The following is a 19,070-nucleotide window of genomic DNA, read 5'->3' on the forward strand; positions in this document are numbered from 1 at the left end:
CCAACAGAAAAAAATAAAATAAGATAAAGGTGGGTCTCATATAATCAATACTGGCCTTGCTGTGTATCCCAGGGTGATCTTCAATTTCTGACCCTACTGTGTTCACCTCCAAAGCGCCAGCATTACAGGCACATGCTACCAGTCCAGTTTACACGGTGCTGGGGATGGATTCCAGGGCTGTGCATGCTGGGCAAGCATTCTATCAACTGATTAAAATCACCAGCCCCAATGGAGATTGTACACAACCCTAGTATATAGATATTTACTAATAATAAATTATGACAATTTATTTTTAAACAATTCTTCGGAGTACATATAATTTTATCATTTGTTAAAGTCTAAAGCAAATTTGTGTACTAATGAGATAGATATCATGGCTTACTTTTATGTAATTAAATCTCGGCTAAATAATGCTACAGGACACACAGCACCTTCAGCAGTTTTCAGAACTGATCAATATTTTGATGCTAGCCTCATCTATGCGGAGGCCCCAACTTTATGTATATAGGAAAGATGGTAGCAGAAGACTGTTCTGGGCCATTTTAGAAATTCTTGGAAAATCTGTCCTAAATGCCGAGCCAGATTTCATTTAATGTTTTGCTTTTTTTTTTCAATTTTAATCAAATTCAAGTCAGAAACTCATCTAGCAGTTTCTAATCAAATATTCTAACAAAATCCAATTCAGAGTGATAAAAATTTGATAGATTGCTAAGAAATGATAGAAAGGAGGAACAGTCTTTGCTTTCCATAAACAAGCTCTTTCGTTTCTATAAAGCAGAAAAACATGTGTGTGCAAAAATCACTGCAGTGTGTGGCACACAATAGCCTCCAGTCTGCGCTGTTTATTTGCTGGGGCTGTGTGATGAGACAGCACTCAGGGTGCAAAGAGTTCTCACTGTGTCTCACCACCCAGACGACCGTGACGTCACATGGCACAGACTGGGGAGTGATGACGACACAGGCTACAACACGGGCAAGGGCTGCCAGAACCAACACCGAGTCATTGCGCGTTTGATCTTGAGTTAACATTTGGTCACTGTGTGCTTAGGAAGCTCTTGCTGGGTTATGAAGTTACTGCAAGTTATATAGTTGTGTCTAAGCATTTGGAAAAGACCACGAATAGGAGGGAATACACCACATTTCTCTCTCTGGGTGGGTCTGTATTGCCTTGCACAGTTTCTGGTTCATTCATCTGCCTGCAAATTTCATCATTTAATTTTTCTTCACGGCTGTGTATATGTACATTTTCATTATCAACTCATCAACTGAAGGTCGTTCACGTTGTTTCCATTTCCTAGCTGTTGTGACTAGAGCAACAGTGAACATGGCGGAGCAAATACCTGTGCAGTGGGCTATCCAGCCCTTTGGGCATGTGCACCCACGAGCAGTATTCCTGGATTATATGGTGTATTTACTTTTTGCTTTTTGAGAAATCTTCATGTGGATTTCCATAGTGGCTGCACCAGTTTGCAATCCCAGCAACAGTGAATGCCCCCCTCCCTCACATTCTTGACAGCATTTGTTGTCCCACCGTTGCCAAATTTTTTACAACCTCACATTCAGTTACATGGCACCATGTGGGTCCACAATGAGGGGACACTGCAGTACAGGGCGACTCTTGTCTCTTTGGGGATAGTGATGGCAGATGCGATTACATCCAGCTACTCAGGAAGGTGAGCTATTTAAAACTAAGCACCTGATTCGTCCGTAATTTTCCACTTAGGGTTTTCAGAAACCAGGCAATGTGGGGTAGCTGAAGCCTCAGTGGTGAAATCACGGAGAAGGAGGGATGCTGTGTACGAACTCATATTTTGACTGAAGGCTCTGCCCTCCTGCCACATGGACTCCTCAGACTAAACCCTAAGCCTGACCCCATTCAAGACTGTCCTGAGGACACTCCAAGTGACTTACCCACATACACCACAGACCTGTCTCAGCTCCCAGCCCACATAGGAAGAAGAAACAAGAACTTCCCCACAGTAGCAAGAAATTTCCAGTGTGACCTGACCATATGGAGACCATTAACAGGTGTGTCGAGCTAACGGAGGGACAGTCACCATCAGAAGTCTTCCCCACTCCAAAGCACTTCGGGAGCCCCCTGCTCACACACTTCACATCCAGTAGCCATCCTTGTGTGTTCACATCGGCTCACCCATAATTATTTGTCAAAACCACTTTCTCCCTCATTATCCCTTGCTGAAAGTGGAGATTATACAAATTTATGTTGTAACTGTCACCAACCCCAACAGCATCACAAAGGAAGAGAAATGAAGCTCTGACTCATTAGGAAGTGTTTAGTTTAATGCTCCAGGAGAAGGTAATTTACTAGACTTTTTTAAAAAAATTATATGAAGATGCTGAGCCTGTGATGACCTGGGCAAGAGTGGCATTGTCCACTGTTCTGCTGCAGAGGGATGAGGTGCAGAGGAGTCACAGCAGCTGAGTCTGAGCTGAGACAGGAGACTGGGGCCATGTTTCTTTGGGGGGGGTGTGGGTCTGGGTCGCTGATGAAGAATAGTAATACGGGTTGGGCATTTCAGTTCCAGGTAAGTGCCCCATCACAAGGAGGCATCGTTCCTCATGTGTGCAATGGTAACTCTGTCCTAATGGTCTCCCACAGCTACCCTAATTATATCATCCGCACCAGTCACTCACACCAAAGTGGGTCTTCAAAACTCCTACTTAGTGCTTGCACAAGCTCTCCCCTCCATCTGGAGTCTCCTCTCGACCTTTGCCATTGTGTTCAGCCCTCACTTAAAGCAAAAATAAAGTCTCACAATCAGCGACATGTAAAGTGACCAATTACTATTTCTATTTTGTCTGGGGTTGCCTTTGTTGTTGTATGTTTTACTTGGTTTTGTCTTTTGTCTCATGTAGCCAAGCCAGGCCTCAAATTCATTGTATAGCGGAAACTTGCCTTGAATCGCTGAGCCTCCTGCTTCTGTCTCACAAGTGCTGAGGTGACTGGCATGTGGCCCTGTGCCAAGTTTATGCTGTTAGGGGTAAAACCCAAGCCTTCGTGCATGCCAGCCAATCATGCTGTCATTTGAACCACAACCTACAATCCTGAATTTTGTTCAAAAAAGAGTCTCACTGTGTATCCCCGGCTGGCCTCATATTCTTCATCTTTCTGCATCGGTCTCTTGCGTAATGGTATTGCAGGTGTGTGCCAGCGATCTGTCCCTAACAAGTGTGCATAGATTGTGGTTTGAATGTAAAATGTTCCCAATAGGCTCATGAGTTAAACGCTCAATCCCTGGCTGGTGGTACTATTTGGTTGTGAAAACTTTAGGTGACAGGGCCTAGCTGAAGGACATGGGGTGTGTCCTTGACACGTGTCTCATCCCTACACCCTTCCTGTCTCCATCCCAGCTTCCTGACTACGATCAAGTAAATGACTTTCCTTAGCCACACCCACCCACTGCCACGATGTTCTGCCCAAGTACCTGTGACCAAGCAGCCATGGAGGAAACGCTCTGAAACCAGGAGCCGAAATAAACCTTTATGTAGGTTATGTCAGGCATTTCGCTCACACCGTGCGAAGATCAACACAAACGCTGTTAACAGTTGTGAGTGGGGAATATGTGTAAGCGGAATTATCCTTCCATGGAATGCTCTGATTGGCCCAGCCAGAGTTATCTGCTGTGGTTAAAGTCACCCAGAATATCTGTTGTTTAACAGTCAGAACAATTTGTGTGAATCCAGGAGACTAAGCCACTAGGCAGTGCTGTGAGGCCCTCCAGAATAGTATCTGGGTTGTTTTTGTTGTTGTTTTGGTTTTTTTTTTTGTTGTTGTTGTTGTTTTTTATTGTTGTTGTGTTTCCATTGTCTCTATGTAGCATTAGACAACATGTTTCCTTCTTTGGTTCCTTCAGGTGAAATGGGAGGACAAGACATCACACCCCAGCAGACCCTTGAGAACATTGAGGGGGAAGTGCAATTGTGCTTGCTCCAGGACAAGGGCAGAGGAGAGGCAGCAGACATGCCTGTCTTTCTGAACCACACACCCTGCAGAATCTATGATCATGTCACTCAAATGAGAGCACAGCGCGGCCCCCCACTTGCCTGGTGTGTGGGTGCTACCCCCCTCCTGCAGCCTCCACCTCGTAGCCCGAGGGCACCTTCCCTGAGCCAGAAGAGACAAGACCCATCACTCTTGTTCAGAGTTCACACCACACAGCCGTGACCTGAACAACACATCTACAATTAGCTAATGGGGATCACTTTCAGCAGAAAATGAAGCATGAAATATGCAAACATAATGAGCCCTTCGCTGAGATTCGGGTAGCTCTGCTACAGGGCAGCCAATTTGAATAGCAGTTGCAATGCCTACGGAGGAAGCCCACTAATGAGGACAATGCTGAAATCGTTACGTATGGACCCTGAAACTCACTCGATAATTAATTTGATCAATAAACATGGTATTAATCCTCGCACAGTTTGTAACTTAAGTGAGGCTCTTATTGAAATATTGGGTCCAGTTTTAGGTTTAGCTAGACTGAAAAGCAAGCAAGGCCATTGTCAATAGAACGGACACTGACACGAGCGAGGGTGGCTGACAAGCCGTAGAGGGCAGAGCCTGCCTTACGGGCAGCAAGAAGAGCCACGTCACTCAGGCTTCCAATGTAAGGAGAGCATAGTATCGGACACTGCTTGTCTCAGGTAGGGTCTCTAGCTGCTGCGATGAAACACCATGACCACAATAAGCAGCTTGGGGAAGCAAACGTTCCTTTTATTTATTTACAGTTCCTCATCATAGCTCATCATCAAAGGAAGTCAATGAAGGAACTAAAGAAGGCAGGAGCCACAAGGCAGGAACTGATGCAGAAGCCACGGAGGAGTTGTCGCTTACTGGCTTGCTCCCCACTGTTTGTTCAGCCTGTTTTCGTACAGCACCCAGGACCACCAGTCCAGAAGCAGTACTGCCATAGTCCTTTTTCATATCAACCATCAATTATGAAAATACCTCCACAGATTTGTCCACGGGACAATCTGGGGGGGTGGCGGCAGATTGGACAGAGGGAGGGCATTTTCTCAGTTGGCATTCTCTGTTTTAAACTGACTCTAACTCGTGTCAAGCTTACATAAATTAGCCCTCATGCTGGCTCAGATGCTCCATGCCAAGGCCTCCCAAGCCTCCAGGAGGCTCTCCTTCAAGATCAGTAGCCATGGCTAATCACTGCTCTTCTAAGTGGGAGTGATGCTGCCCCAGCCTTTAAAGCTAGCTGGTGTTCCCCTCCCTGCATCAGGTTGCTGAGGCAGAGAAGGCAGACCAAAAGCACCTAGATTCTGCCTACCGGCTCTTGAAATGCAGAGTGCGGAGCTCACTGTAATTGTAGAACAACCTGGTTTTACCGGTTGTATAAACACTGGGCAGCACGACTGGCATCAAGTACTTGCTATGAGCAGTGTGGGTTAAGAGCTCATCAAACAGGACCTGCCATTGTCTGTCCTGCTTCTTTCGCCCAAGGCTGGACCTTGGTTCTCAGAAGTGTCCCCTACGTAGGTGACAGGTGGCCCTGCAGAACAGGAGCATGCCTGCATCCGAGCTGGGTCTGGCACCTGACATCAGGAATGTGCACTGTGGAGATGATTCACTCTCCTGAGGTGCCACATCCACCGTATACAAGTTAAGCCAAGACCCGTCCCATGAAATGCAGGACGTGCACAAAACATGCACAAAATGTTTGGGCTGTGGCTCAGCAGTAGGGTGCTTGCCAGGCATCCTCAAGGTCCTGAGTTCAATACTCAGCATGGAGTTTTTTTTAAAAAAGAAGGAAAGGAGTGGAGTGCAGTAGAGTGGGGGTAAAGTAGAGTGGAGGTGAAATGCCGGCCATGAGTTAACAGTTGTTGACACTGGGTCCCAACAGATCAATGCTCTGTACTCTCTAGTTCTGTGTATGCTTTCAACGTCTTGCCTTGTTTTATTAACACATAGTAATGGAATTCACATTGATTTTCACATGCACAAGGTGTGTATTGACTAAACCCATTCACCCTCTTCCACCTCACCAACCCTGCCGTGATGCCCTTCTCAGTCCCTACTAACCACTATTCTAATTTTCAGGATGACTTTTAAAAAGAAATGTCTGCAAGTAAACATGTAACACCTGTCTTCCTGGGTCTAGCTTATTTCACTGAACGGAATGGCCACCGATGACAAAACTACATCCTTCTTCATCCTGAATTGTGTGCGTTCACCCCGTTTTCTTCATCCATTCATTGATGGGCACCTAGACTGGTCCCTTATCTTGGGTATTTTGAATAATATTGTGAGAAGAATGAGTGAGTCCGTATCTCTTTGCATGGTGAGTTTATTTCTTTTGGATGTATAGCTGGGATGCTCTAGCTTTTAAAGACCTAACCAAAATGGGTTTAACAGCACTTGGGTATCTGAGACAGAAAGATCAGGAGTTCCAGATCAGCCTGGCCTACAGTAAAGAACCCTTGTCTCAAATAATAATAATAATAATAATAATAATAATAATAATAATAATAATAATAATAATAATAATAGTTACTAAATTCTACAATTGGGGAACAAAGTAAGCAAAACCCTAGGCTGGCATTGTTCTAGCTGTCCTGTTGGAGGAGTCCCTCTGGGTGAGGACACCTGCCTTTCTTTGCTAAAGCCTGTATTTGGTTGTGATGAGCGATGAAAACATAAAGCACAGTTTAGGAACACCCCACTCCCCCACTAATCCTCCCACCCCTACCCCCACCCCCCCCTTAAAAAGCCTTCAAGACCACCAAGGAGCACGACTAGGGAGAGCTGATTAAATGAAGAGAAACAAACTGTCAACTGTGACTGCTGCAGTCAATGAAATTCTAATTGACACTTTCTGTGATTGCTCCATACACCGGATTAGAGGAGTAAACGCTGTAACTGAGAACAAACTCGGATTCTGCTCCTACACCTGGCAATCGCTCTGCTAAAGATGCAGAGAGGGACTTTGGTATCTGCAGTGCCCAGGGCATGCACCATTATTCCAACAGCTACAGCAGCAACAGCAAATGCTACAAATGGTAACATCATTACCATAAACTCTGCTAAGATTTTCAGTGTATCAGCACATTCAAGTCCAAAAATCAAAGTCCTAAGTCAAATGACGTTTAAGGAAGGTAGTGCTGTTTTCTCTGTTTTATAGTGAGAAAATCGGGGGTTAAAGTCATTAGGTGAAGAGATATACTGCCTGGGATGTCAATCAGTTTGGGTTTTTTTTTTTTTCCTTGCTGTGAGAGAGACTTGGGACAAACAATCTCAAGGGTGATAGTTTTAATCTGGCTCACAGTTTCAGAGGCTCTGGTCTGCAGTGGAACAGCAGCAGCGTTTCCAGGAAATGAGGAGGCAGAAAATCATGGCAAGAAGGGTGTGGTCACACAGAGATGCTCACCTTGTGGCAGACAGGAAGCAGAAAGACTAGGGGAATGAGAAGGGACTAGGGACAGTGTGCTTCTGCATACGTATGATGCAATGATTCGTTATGCCTCTTCCTGTGTGACAATATGATATGAAGGAAATGGGTTACTTAAAAGAATCTCCCCCTCTTCCACCACGTGACAAGTTTGAAGACAGACATCTTGAGCCATGTGTGACAGTGCATGCCTCTAATGCCAGCCTCAAGGCTGAGACAAGCCAAAGACTGCAAGTGTGAGGCCAGCCTGGCTGCCAAAGCAAGACTCTGTCTCGAAAAATAATTCATTAACTTGTTTGTTCACTTATTAAAGTAAAGGCAGGCTATTTGCATTGAGCATGGTGCTGCGTGGCTCCACTCCCAGTGCTTAGGAGTCTGAGACATTGTGAGTTCAAGAACGGCCTCAGCTGAAGAGTGAGACTTAAATCATGTCTCAGGCAGGGCAGGTGATGATTTTGAGGTTGAAGAATTATTTTTAGATCTTTGTGATAAAAATGCACACTTCCAAATCTCTGAGAAGACCTCCCACCCAGTTCTGGTTCTGTGTTTCCTATTACAAATTGAAGTTCAAGCCAGGCATAGTGGTGCATACCTTTAATCCCAGCACTCAAGAGGCAGAGACAGGAAGATGTCTGAGAGTTTAAGGCCAGCCTGGTCTATGGAGTGAGTTCCAGGACACCTATGACTGCTATGTAGAAAGACTGTCTAAAAACAAAAAAACAAAATCAAGTTCAAACTCTCCAAGCTTAGTAATGCTAGTCAGGGTTCCTGCCTTCCCGAGAGTCTTTTACTTCAATGATCCTTTCTTCCTATTATTTAGGGTAAAACTGGGTGTTTTAGGGGTTATAGAGCATAGGAGCTGTATAAGCAGAGGTCTGTGTTTATAGGGTTCTGAGGGTTTCAGTAGAGCCTAAAGCATGTAAACATTAGGGAATGTTTGCTTCGTGTGGGTTTACTGATGAGTTTCTTTTCTTTCTTTCTTTCTTTTTTTGTTTGTTTGTTTGTTTGTTCTTTCAAGACAGGGTTTCTCTGTGTAGCCTTGGCTGTCCTGGACTCACTTTGTAGACCAGGCTGGCCTCCAACTCACAGAGCTCTGCCTGCCTCTGCCTTCTGAGTGCTGGGATTAAAGGCGTGCACCACCACCGCCCGGCTACTGATGGGTTTCTGAAGGCTCTGCCCTGATGTCTCCAACAGTCGATTCAACAGTCCGTCAATACAGACTAGCTCTCCTCATCTCTGCCAATGCTTTTTATCTGAATTATGCTCTATCAATTATTAATATAAAAAGCACCTCTTGCAAGCCGGGTGTGATGGCTCACACCGTTAATCCCAGCACTTAGGAGGCAGAGGCAGGTGGATCGCTGTGAGTTCAGGGCCAGCCTTTCTACAAAGTGAGTCCAGGAGAGCCAGGGCTAAACAAACAAACAAAAGTACTTTTTCCTTTATTCACAGTAGCTAAGAAATAAAATCAACTGATGGATGGATAATGAAAATGTGGCACCTATATACAGTGGAATTTTATTCAGCTGTAAGGAAGGATGAAATTATAAAATATACAGGTAAATAGATGAGACGGAAAAATATGTACTGCATGAGGCCATCTGGGCCCGATGGACAAATGCCACACATTCTCTCTCATAAGTGGATTCTAGCTTTGAATTTCTGATTCAGGGCACTGAATCTAAGAGTTCTTGTAAAAACCAGAAATCCAGAAAGAGGCCACTGGAAGGTGGAAAGGCAGATAGTGGTGACATAGGAAAATAGAGGGGAGCACAGAGAGAGGTGGAGAAAATTAAGTAGGGAGGGAGAGAGGGATGATCAAAGTGAAAGGGGGCACGGAAAAATGGACACCAACAATCTTGTAGCCAAACTAAAACAAACAAAAACCTCCCTCAACACTAAGGAAAAATAACTTTTCTTTCTCCTTCTCCTTCATCTTCCTCCTGTTTAGTTTTGTCTAGAACCGTTCATGCAATCTCGTTCTTAGCCACATCCTGGCTCATCTCTGCTCTGGTTCTACTTCTCAGAAAACACTGCGTGGAATTCTGTGATCTAACCTGAGATTCCCTTAGTACAAGCCAAGTCACTTTGGATTCTTGGCATGTTCTTTTTTTCTCTCTGTGTTCTGACTTTTTTTTTTCCTTTGTTTCCCTTGACACAATCACACCCACTTCCTACTGATTATTGTACCAGCCAAATATCTGCACCCATTTTCCTCAAATGGCTAATATCCTCTCTGCTAATAGTTTTCTAGCTTTCCAGAACCTTCTATCATCTAGCAATGACTAGATACAGTCATGCTCAGACTTCCTCCCTGAGCAGAACCGAATTCAGAATGCCCCTTGCCTTCTTTCAGCCCCTCCCTGACCTCTCCTCTTCCATACCTACAACCTCTAAAATTTTAATTCAAGTTGTTATTTTAATGATCAAGTATTGTTCATTTTTAACTCTGAATTTTACTCATATTTTGCATGTCATTTCATTTCATATCCTAATGTCATCTTCCATTCCTCACTCTGGTTTCCAGTCATTTTTTTTTTCAGATAGCTTACAAAAGACATGATTTCTGAGTCCTCAATACCTGAAAATATCTTTGCCCTCTAGGGCATTTTAGGCTTGGCATGTAATTCTAGCTTTAAATTGTTTTCCCCGGAACCTGGGCTATGTGGCTCCTTGTATTCTTGAATTCTGTACAGCTCACACTTGCTATTCTATGAAGAATTCATTTCTCTACTTTTCCTTTGCTCTTTCTAAAAGGTTTTGTTCTCTCTCTCTCTCTCTCTCTCTCTCTCTCTCTCTCTCTTTCTTTCTTTCTCTCTCTCTCGTGTGTGTGTGTGTGTGTGTGTGTATGTGTGTGTGTGTGTGTGTGTGTGTGTGTGTATTTACACCCCAGCTGATGGTGCTATTAAGGAGTTAGTTTGTGAAAGCTTTATTATGGGGGTGTAGCCAGCAACCTTTGAGGGTTCCATCCCACCTCCACTTCCAGTCATGTCTCTGGTTCCTGTTGGGCAATGTGAGTACCTGCTGCACCACTGCGGAACTAGCTGCTCTGCCACTCCTCCCTTCCCTTCACAACAGCCCACTCTTCTGGAACCATGAGCCTAATAAGATGAAGAAAACTTTCTCCTTTCACTTCCTTCTGTCAATTATTTCATCATAATGACAAGAAAGCAACTATCCCCTTTGGCTTGCAGAGGACCCACACACACACACCCACTAGGCCACAAATGATTGATGGGGTACAGGTGTGAGCACCTGACTCCAGCCAAGCTGATCAACACTTCTCCTCTTTGGAAGTGTAAATTGTGAAAGACTACCTTTAACTAACACAAACCTCACCCTGTGACGAAAGCCCGCCTGTGGCTCAGCCTGTTGCAAAGGACACACGTGAGGATGTTTTCCTACCTATGGTAAATTCTGAGGCAGACAATCCCTCAAGTTCACAGACTGACCACTTATCAAGCTGCCGTGCTTTGGCCTTTGGTGCCCTGCCTACCTGGAGCCTCGTTTCTGGTCAGACAGTGAACTTTGACCCTAACCTTAGAATTAAGCCTTGACCTGCTCACAGATTGCACAAAGCTGAACTGTGACCCCAGACATCTCAGAAGCTTGCAGCAGCACCACAAGTGTACATGCTATGAGAGCAGATGGCTTCCTTCCACCCTGTGGGCTATATATTTGCATCTGGTTTCCCATAAGAGCAACTACATCATCAGGCCCTCCCTGCCAAGCACCAAGGATGACCAGGCTCTGGAGCTGTACCTATTACCCTGGGCCCAGGACATGTTTCTCAGGGTGAGACCCAACGACCAGACCAACTCTATCATCTGTTCTTTGACCCAAAAGAACCTAGCATGAGCAGGCAATGTAGGTGCTGGGAATTGGTAACACCCAGACCCAGAGGATCTGTCCGCTGGCCTTCATGGTCACTGCGCGCACACGGATCTGTCCGCTGGCCTTCATGGTCACTGCGTGCACACACGAAGGTAAAACACTCATACACATAAACAAAAAACGCATCAGTCTTAAAAACAAAAACCTGAACAAACAGCATGTCTTTCATCCCCGAGAGCACCTCGGATTCCGTGTTTCAACAGCTTCCTGCCTCCCGGCACTCCTACAAAGCACTCTCTGTGCTCACCTCCACTTCCCTTGGCGGTGGCTGCTCCCAAGGCCAAGCCAAGCTGTGTTAGCCACATGGTGTACAGAGTGGCTTCCCTTGTGACGTGGGGCTTGCATTAAAGAAACACTCCCTCCATTTTCAAATTCCCTGAAAGGAAAGCAGATGTTTCGGGGAGTGGGGCGTGATTTATCCCCAGTTTCATCGTCTTTCTGGCCCCCTCCCCCCTTCACCCAGCTAATCAAAAACTCTCAAGACACGACCTGTGCCTTCCCTTTGGCTCTCCAACGAAGGCCAGCTTGTAGTGTTCTGACCCTTTCATTGAGCACCCTTGAATGCCCCACAGCACCAATGGTCATCCGAGGAGGACAGTGGTTTACTTCTTACTCAGGCCATTTGCCCCAGGCTCTAGGGGGGGCCTCCATGCAAGCCCTTCTGTAGAGGGAGTGATGGCTTTATTTCTTCAGAGTCTTGTCACTTTGTACCTTGGAGAGCTGGGGAGGTTATAATTATATATTGCAAACTGGAGCTGTTATTAAATCAAAGCACCACTGGAAACCTAAGAAACATGCTGTGACATCTCAGGACTCTTTTCCCCGCTGGGTCTGGTGCAGCTCCGAAAGGAAGCTGACCTTTTCCTTAGCCGGATTATAAATGTCAGATTCGCACGGCACCATCCTTCAATTACTGTCACCTTGAAAGGGGAAAGCACTGGAGGCCTCACACTTAAGTATTTTCAATCGCAGATATATTTCAGCACTCCATCTCCTCAGGAGAGGAGAGAAACACTGAGGGCTGGTGCAACCTCACCGGGGCCCCACGCCATGTGCAGTGACCCAGAACGTCAGCCACTTACAGCATGATTTGGGAATGGTTCAGAACCACCCATCCAATCGCCTCCCATCCCAGCCAGCTAAAGATTTGATTTTTCTTCAACTGCTATTTCCAGAAGCACTAAGGGACAAAGACGCCTCCGCTGTGTATCTCCTAAATGCAGATAATTGTAGATCGCTCTTTTTCCCTTTACAAAATCATGTTTTTATTGTCCGTCTTGAAATAACAGGAGAAGGAAAAAAGCTTCCTTTCTGGTCATGTTTCTAGCCCTCATTTAAAGTCTTCACTCAACAAGAAGGCAGAGAAGACTGAGTCCATTAAGTAGAGAAAAGCAATCCGACACTCAGGGTTGTCACCATCCCAGGATATTTATAGCATGTGTGCAACGAATTAGCATCTTCACGTGTTACAGTGTAATTTCTCCCTCTGTCTCCTAGAACCTGTGTTTACAGAAGTGATTTCCCCCTTCTTGCTTAATTAATGATATTATTATATTTTAGTTATGACAAAACGTTAACAATCAATATAACACCCTACTGTTGTTGTTGTCGATAGTGGTGGTGGTTGTAGAGCATTGTGTGGGGTGTGTGTGTGTGTGTGTGTGTGTGTGTGTGTGTGTGTTCAAGAACATCCTGGGTCTGATCTGAGCTGGAAAGTCCAGCCTATCTCAAAGAAGAGAGTTAGAAATTCCCTGGGCCTCTCCAGGATCCCTGGCTTCATCCTGACCAAGCTCTTCACCCAGCCAAGTGCATTCTTTCTACTTCTGGTTCAATGGTGCCTAATCCTACTGCCTTTCAGACCACCAGAGCCAATGGGCAGCTGATCTTGAGCCTCGTCAGCTGGTAGTTGCCTGTCTTACTCAGGCACAGGGCAGTACTCATTCAGGCCTTGGAAGTCCAGTGGCTCTGGTTCTTCTGCCCCAGTCCCAGAAAGTGGATCAGAGGCTATCTGGGGGTAAGGAGGTTTTACATGGGGAGTGGGGTGCCTTTCTCACCTCTCACAGGTTGACACAGTAACTGATCAGAGTCCAGTGGAAAAGAGATCAGAGAGAAGATGCAGAACGGACAGTGAGCCACACACTGCAAGTGAGCAGAGGGCAGGGCTGAGCCCATGTTTATACAGAACCTTTTTCCTGCTTGAGACCAGAACAGTTTCCCAGCTGGCTGGCTCTGTGTGTGTCTGCAGCCCCACTCCCAGACGCAGTCCCTAGCCATGCCTTGCATGGAGGCATTCAGAAATGGTCACCTTCCAACAAGCACATCAGCATGCTCTCTCAGCAGGTACACCTGGCATTGGTCATGAGTACGCCCTGTCCACAGGAGGCTAAGGGTGAGCTGGCTGATAGGTTTACCACAGCCTCCTCTACGACCTAGCTCAGGAGCCAGGTTTACCAGCAAAGCTGATCCATGCTGGTCCTTTGACTTCTGGTGTCTGGCTCCAGCTGGGACTCCGGCCTTAACTAGAGGCCACTTTGATCTCTACCCAGTTCCTGCTCTTTCTGGGTCCCAGTGCCCACTGGCTGTGTCTCTTCTCCTGCTCACTCTTCCCTTCTCTTCTGACTGCTCTTGCTGCCCAGGGAATCATCCTCTCAGACCTGAAAGCTTAGGTCGCCAGGTCACTTGGATTTCTCTCTGTCTCTCCTTCCTCATGGCTGCAAGAAAATCCATAAAAAGGCATCAGGAATCCAACTACATCTAAAAACTCCTTGCTCTCTGCCTCGGTCCTCTGCAGTGGCCACCCACACTCTGCCTTCTAAGACTGAGGTCTAAAAAAAAGACTGAGGTCTAGTATCTCACTCTGCACAAAAGCCCTTCGTGGCTCCCATCCCCCTCACCATCGGAGTCAAGGTTCTAAATGTGCTACAAACCCCAAATGTGCCCCCCAGGCCCCTCACGGCCCCCTCATAGCTCAGCAGGCCCCTTATCTTCTGACCAACCATATGTGCGGCCAGAGTCCCTCTGCAGAGGCTCGTCTCTGCCTGCTGAGATCTCACTCCTATGCTGTGTCAGGCTTTCCTTGACAAGCACTCAGCCCCATTCCCAACAGGCTCCACCCACCCACTATTTTATTTTTCTTCGAATTACATATCACCCTTTAGCATACTCCTTCCATTAGAATATAAACCAGGTAGGGTAGAAACCAAGTCAAGCTTCTATGTCTTCATGTCTATTTCATTTCTATGTCATTTTCCTGACAAGTTATGAAACTATTCAAAAGCAAAGGACATTGAAAAAAAAACAGTTGAGCAAAAAAATTCTCACAGATCCAGTAATATTTTGAAATCTCTGCTTTTATCTCCTAACAGTGCATCAGTGCTCCAAGCCATGTCCTTCCTTGATGCATTCAAAACAGTTGCAGACATCAGTGCATTGCTCTGATGAACACTCCACATGCGTGTGTTAGCCACCACTTCAGTGTTTACACCCAATTCCCTTTCTGCTCGGAAATAAGGCCAGTACTAAGGGGAACACACAAGTCTTAAGTGTGCCTTCAACAAGCTGTGACAGATCCAAACACCATGGAATGTAAATATTTACCAGGACGCAGAAGATGCCATTCCCTCCTAAAGCTGCCTCATGGCCCTTCAGTATCAGTTTGCAGAGAGTAGGGTCTCTGTTGGCTTCACTCAACTGCTTGCTTCCCTTGCGTTCCAGAAGGCGTCTGGCACCTAATGGGTGCTCAGGGACCACTTCCAGGATGAGAAAGACAATGACCTCCTGCAAGGAGACACTTCAGAGGAAGTGGACTTCCAGTCCGTAGGCCCAGGTATGGGAGGTGGACACCACTGGCTTCAGCTGAACTTACAAGGAAAAAAAATCTCCTAGCAATCTGAGTCAAACCAAATGGGACTGCAACCTCAAACCAGATATGTGAGAAGGATGCTTTCCAAGGAGACAGACCCCTTTCATTAGCTGCCCAACTCTGTTTAGTCAAAAACAACTTCCAGGTCAATGTTAGGCATTGGAAGACAGGGATGTCCCGTAGGTTTGGAACTGGGGGGGGTCAGCATACACCAGAATATCTAGGTGGTAGATAATGGGACTGGGGGTGTCCTCCAAATCCTCATTCACTTTGTAGACCCTGCTTCTGGGGGACTCTTCAGCATCCCAGGACCAAGAAAGAGGAGGATTTTTGTTGGTGGTGGTGGTGGGGGGGTTGTTTTTGTTTTTTGTTTTGTTTTTTCGAGACAGGGTTTCTCTGTGTAGCCTTGGTTGTCCTGGACTCGCTTTGTAGACCAGGCTGGCCTCGAACTCACAGCGATCCACCTGCCTCTGCCTCCCAAGTGCTGGGATTAAAGATGTGTGCCAGCACTGCCTGGCTTATCTCAGTGGTCTTTAGGCATGCATTCCTCTGTGTGTGTGTGTGTGTGTGTGTGTGTGTGTGTGTGTGTGTGTGTGTGTGTCTGTCTGTCTGTGCCCGTGTGTCTGTGTGTTTAAGGGAAAGAGTTAGTTAAGGGCCCACATTCAATTCAGTTATTTTTCTTAATTATGGTGAGCTCAGGACAAAAGAATACCACCATGTGTCTTCTGTCCATCAACAGCCTTCCACAGTGGCTACAGCAAAAGAGAGAGGAAATGGCCAGCTGACCAGCCCTAAGGCTCACTAGAAACCACACTCCACAGTCAGCCCCACGCTAAAGAGGAAAGCCATAAAGTAACCTTGCTAAAACAACACCCTATTAAAGTAATGCTTTTAACTTGAATTGTATTGATTTCTTAGTCTGTTGTTCTATAGTTTGCCCATGTGTTTTGCTTTTCTGGCTATCTGAGAGCTGTCAGAGGAAGGAGCTTACTCTCAGCACTCCTGGGGGTACAGATTTTATTAGCGCTAGCATAGAAAGTCCTCGGGAGGAAAGAATTCTTGAAAGTATTTTTATTTTAAAAGAGGGATGTATGGCTCTGGTTGGGAAAATGTTTTCTTTAATGTGAGGTGTCTTAGGACAAGGTCAGCAGCTCCCAGATCCCCCAGTGGGAGTGATTTCCCCAGGAAAACTCTGGCCGCGCTCTTCCTTCTTTTTAATGCTTCTGTTGTTGCTTGTTGCTTCGATCATTAGTTTGGTTTGGAGTTCTTGGGATCAAACCTGGGTCCTCGTGTGTGCTAGGTAAGTGCTCTACAGTGCTCACTAGAAACATGAGAGGACAAATGATGTGAAGCCACCACTGTGGGTCAATCATCCCAAGAACAGGAAAGATGGGGAATTTCATGGGATAAAGTCCATGCAGGAAATCTGCCCCCCAAAGCAGTCATCCCAGCCAGGCAGTCTCTTCTCTCGTTATCCGGTGGGAATGAACACAACCACATCAAAAGGGTTTTTTTCTTTTTCTCCCTCACAATACAGAGACGTGGTGGGAGACATCGTGTGGGGTGACTGAAGCTTGTGGCAGAGCTGACAGTTCCCAAGCAAGCAGCACAGGCTCACCTAGTTACCACTTGCCATGGTTTTACATTCTAATTGGTTCATAGGTCAGTGTGCAAGGCCAATAGGAAATCACACACAGACATAAACACACACACACACACACACACACACACACACACACACACACAAACGAGCAAACCACTTAGAGACAGAGCTGCAGCCCACCAAACTGGGAAAGTCATAACATACCATATGCAAATAAGCCATATCTCCAACTCTGGGTTTTGACTTTTCACACCCTTAAACAGAGAGGGCTTCGAACAAAAGCCTTAAGACTAACATTGGTCCTAACCCCCCGAGCTGTCAGACCTCGGGTCAAGTTCAGATTTCCCTAATCCAAGACCCAGAACAAACTTCAAAGTGTTCACCTCAGCCTCAGGTGTAGAAGACAGCCTCAGATTCATAAAGAGCTTCAGGGGCCCGAGTCCACTGTCACCTGCCACCGCAATTGCCAGGTGGTCCTTCTTGGCCCTTACTGGCCATGTGCACCTCAGCTTCTCAGAATGGGTCCTGGCAGAAGTTTGCCTGCCCAGCAGTGTCAGATCTCAGCTTAGGAAACCGATGTCCCTTGGGTAGATCTAGCCAATGGACAGGACATTCTCCACAGTTGTGTGGAGAGCGGGGACTGACTCTGACATGAACTCTGGTACCCCATGTTTGACCACCTCCCCTTGGTGGGGAGGCCTGATGGCACTCAATGAAAGAATAAGCAGGCTACCAAGATGAGACTTGATAGCCTATGACCATCTAGTGGGGGAGGAGGTCCCCCTCGGTCATAGACCTAGGGGAGGGGAATAGGGTGAAAGTGGGAGGGAGGAATAAGAGGATACAAGTAATGGGATAATAACTGAGTTGTAATCTGAATAAATTAATAAAATTAAAATTAAAAAAAAAAGAATCGGACGTCAGGGAAGACTCCTAGGAGCGAGCTAGCAGAGTGATGACATCAGACACTTGACTGTCTTTCCCTCCTCTGTGCATCCCAAACTGACTCTGTCAAACAAGAACTCCACGTGCCCCATTGTTAGCATATATGAACCCTAAAGACCAGACCTTAAGGCAGTGAGACCCACTCTGCCCTTGGGGCAAAAGAAGGCCAGGGTTGGGTGGAGCAGCCTCCTGCTCTCTTCCTTGTTTGCTTGTGGTACTCAGTCCTGCCTCCTACATTCCAACTGCGACAGTAGGGGGAGGAATCTTCAATTCAAACTGTAAACGCTGGTTTCTCTCTGCCTCTAACATTCTAGCCGAAAATGAACCATAATTTGAAACGCGCAGTAAAATGTAATCTTGGCTCTTTAGCACCGAGACTCCTTCATTTTAAAAGAAAACCAATGGCTGGGAGATTGGATTTTTGTTTTTGCCAATTATACTTTTTTTTTTTTCTTCAAAAGCCGCCTGCAGTACAAAAAAGAAAAAGAAGTGAAGCCGTCTATGCTCTGAAGATGAATCATGTTCAAAGCTGGCGTTAGAACCCCTGGTGTTCATAACTCCGGTCTTGAGACAAATGCACTAGTCATTACTGAGAGCACACGCGACAGGCTGGAGTTATGACTAGCGTTCGCTCACTGCAGTAAAGAATGTCCTCTATTAATGACAACAGCTGTCAGCTTAATAACCCCAGAAAACATGATTACATTCCTTCACACTTCCCAGAAACAGATGGAAGAATCGCAAGAAGGTCCAAGCATATGGGAAAGCATGTTGGATCCAGCAGCTCCAAAGAACAGCCAGCAATCCCGTTTTCACTGGGTCACTCTGGCCACCATTACCTGTGGATGCCCAACAAGGAGGCAGGTGTCCTTTTGGCCTTCTGGAAACATGGTGGGAGTGCGGGGGAAACAGCCCTCAGTATGCCAAACTAGACAGCCAAAATGGCTGCCTGGATTGTCAGGTTCAAGTGAAGGCTGAGGGCAGTATAGACAGGCCAGGCCTTTGTTTTTGTTTGTTTTTGTCAGCTTAACAGAAGCCAAGGTCACTTGAGAAGAGAGAATTCCAATTAAGAAAATACTTCCATTAGACTGGCCCATAGGTAGACCTGTAGGACATTTCCCTGATTGATGACTGATGTGAGAGGGCCCAGACCGCTGGAATGGTGCCAGCCCTAGGTAGACGGTCCCTGGCGGTGTAAGAAGCCATGCTGAGCAAGCCAATAAGCAGCAGCCGTCCATGGCCTCCACTTCAGGTCTTTGCCTCCAGGTTCTTGCCCCAATTTCCCTTCACAGTGAACTGCAGCACATGTATTGTACGTCAAAAAACCTCCCCTCCCCACTCACATTGCTTG

The 19,070-nt window shown here is 46.2% G+C and overlaps 1 pseudogene; it reads left to right on the top strand.

Annotated features, from left to right (window-relative positions):
- The first annotated feature begins 1,575 nt into the window (after positions 1–1,575).
- LOC127207966 (aspartyl aminopeptidase-like) overlaps positions 1,576–19,070 on the top strand; it is a 28,505-nt pseudogene continuing 11,010 nt past the window's right edge.

This window comes from Acomys russatus, chromosome 25, assembly GCF_903995435.1.
Source record: "Acomys russatus chromosome 25, mAcoRus1.1, whole genome shotgun sequence".
In the NCBI taxonomy this organism is placed as follows: domain Eukaryota; kingdom Metazoa; phylum Chordata; class Mammalia; order Rodentia; family Muridae; genus Acomys; species Acomys russatus.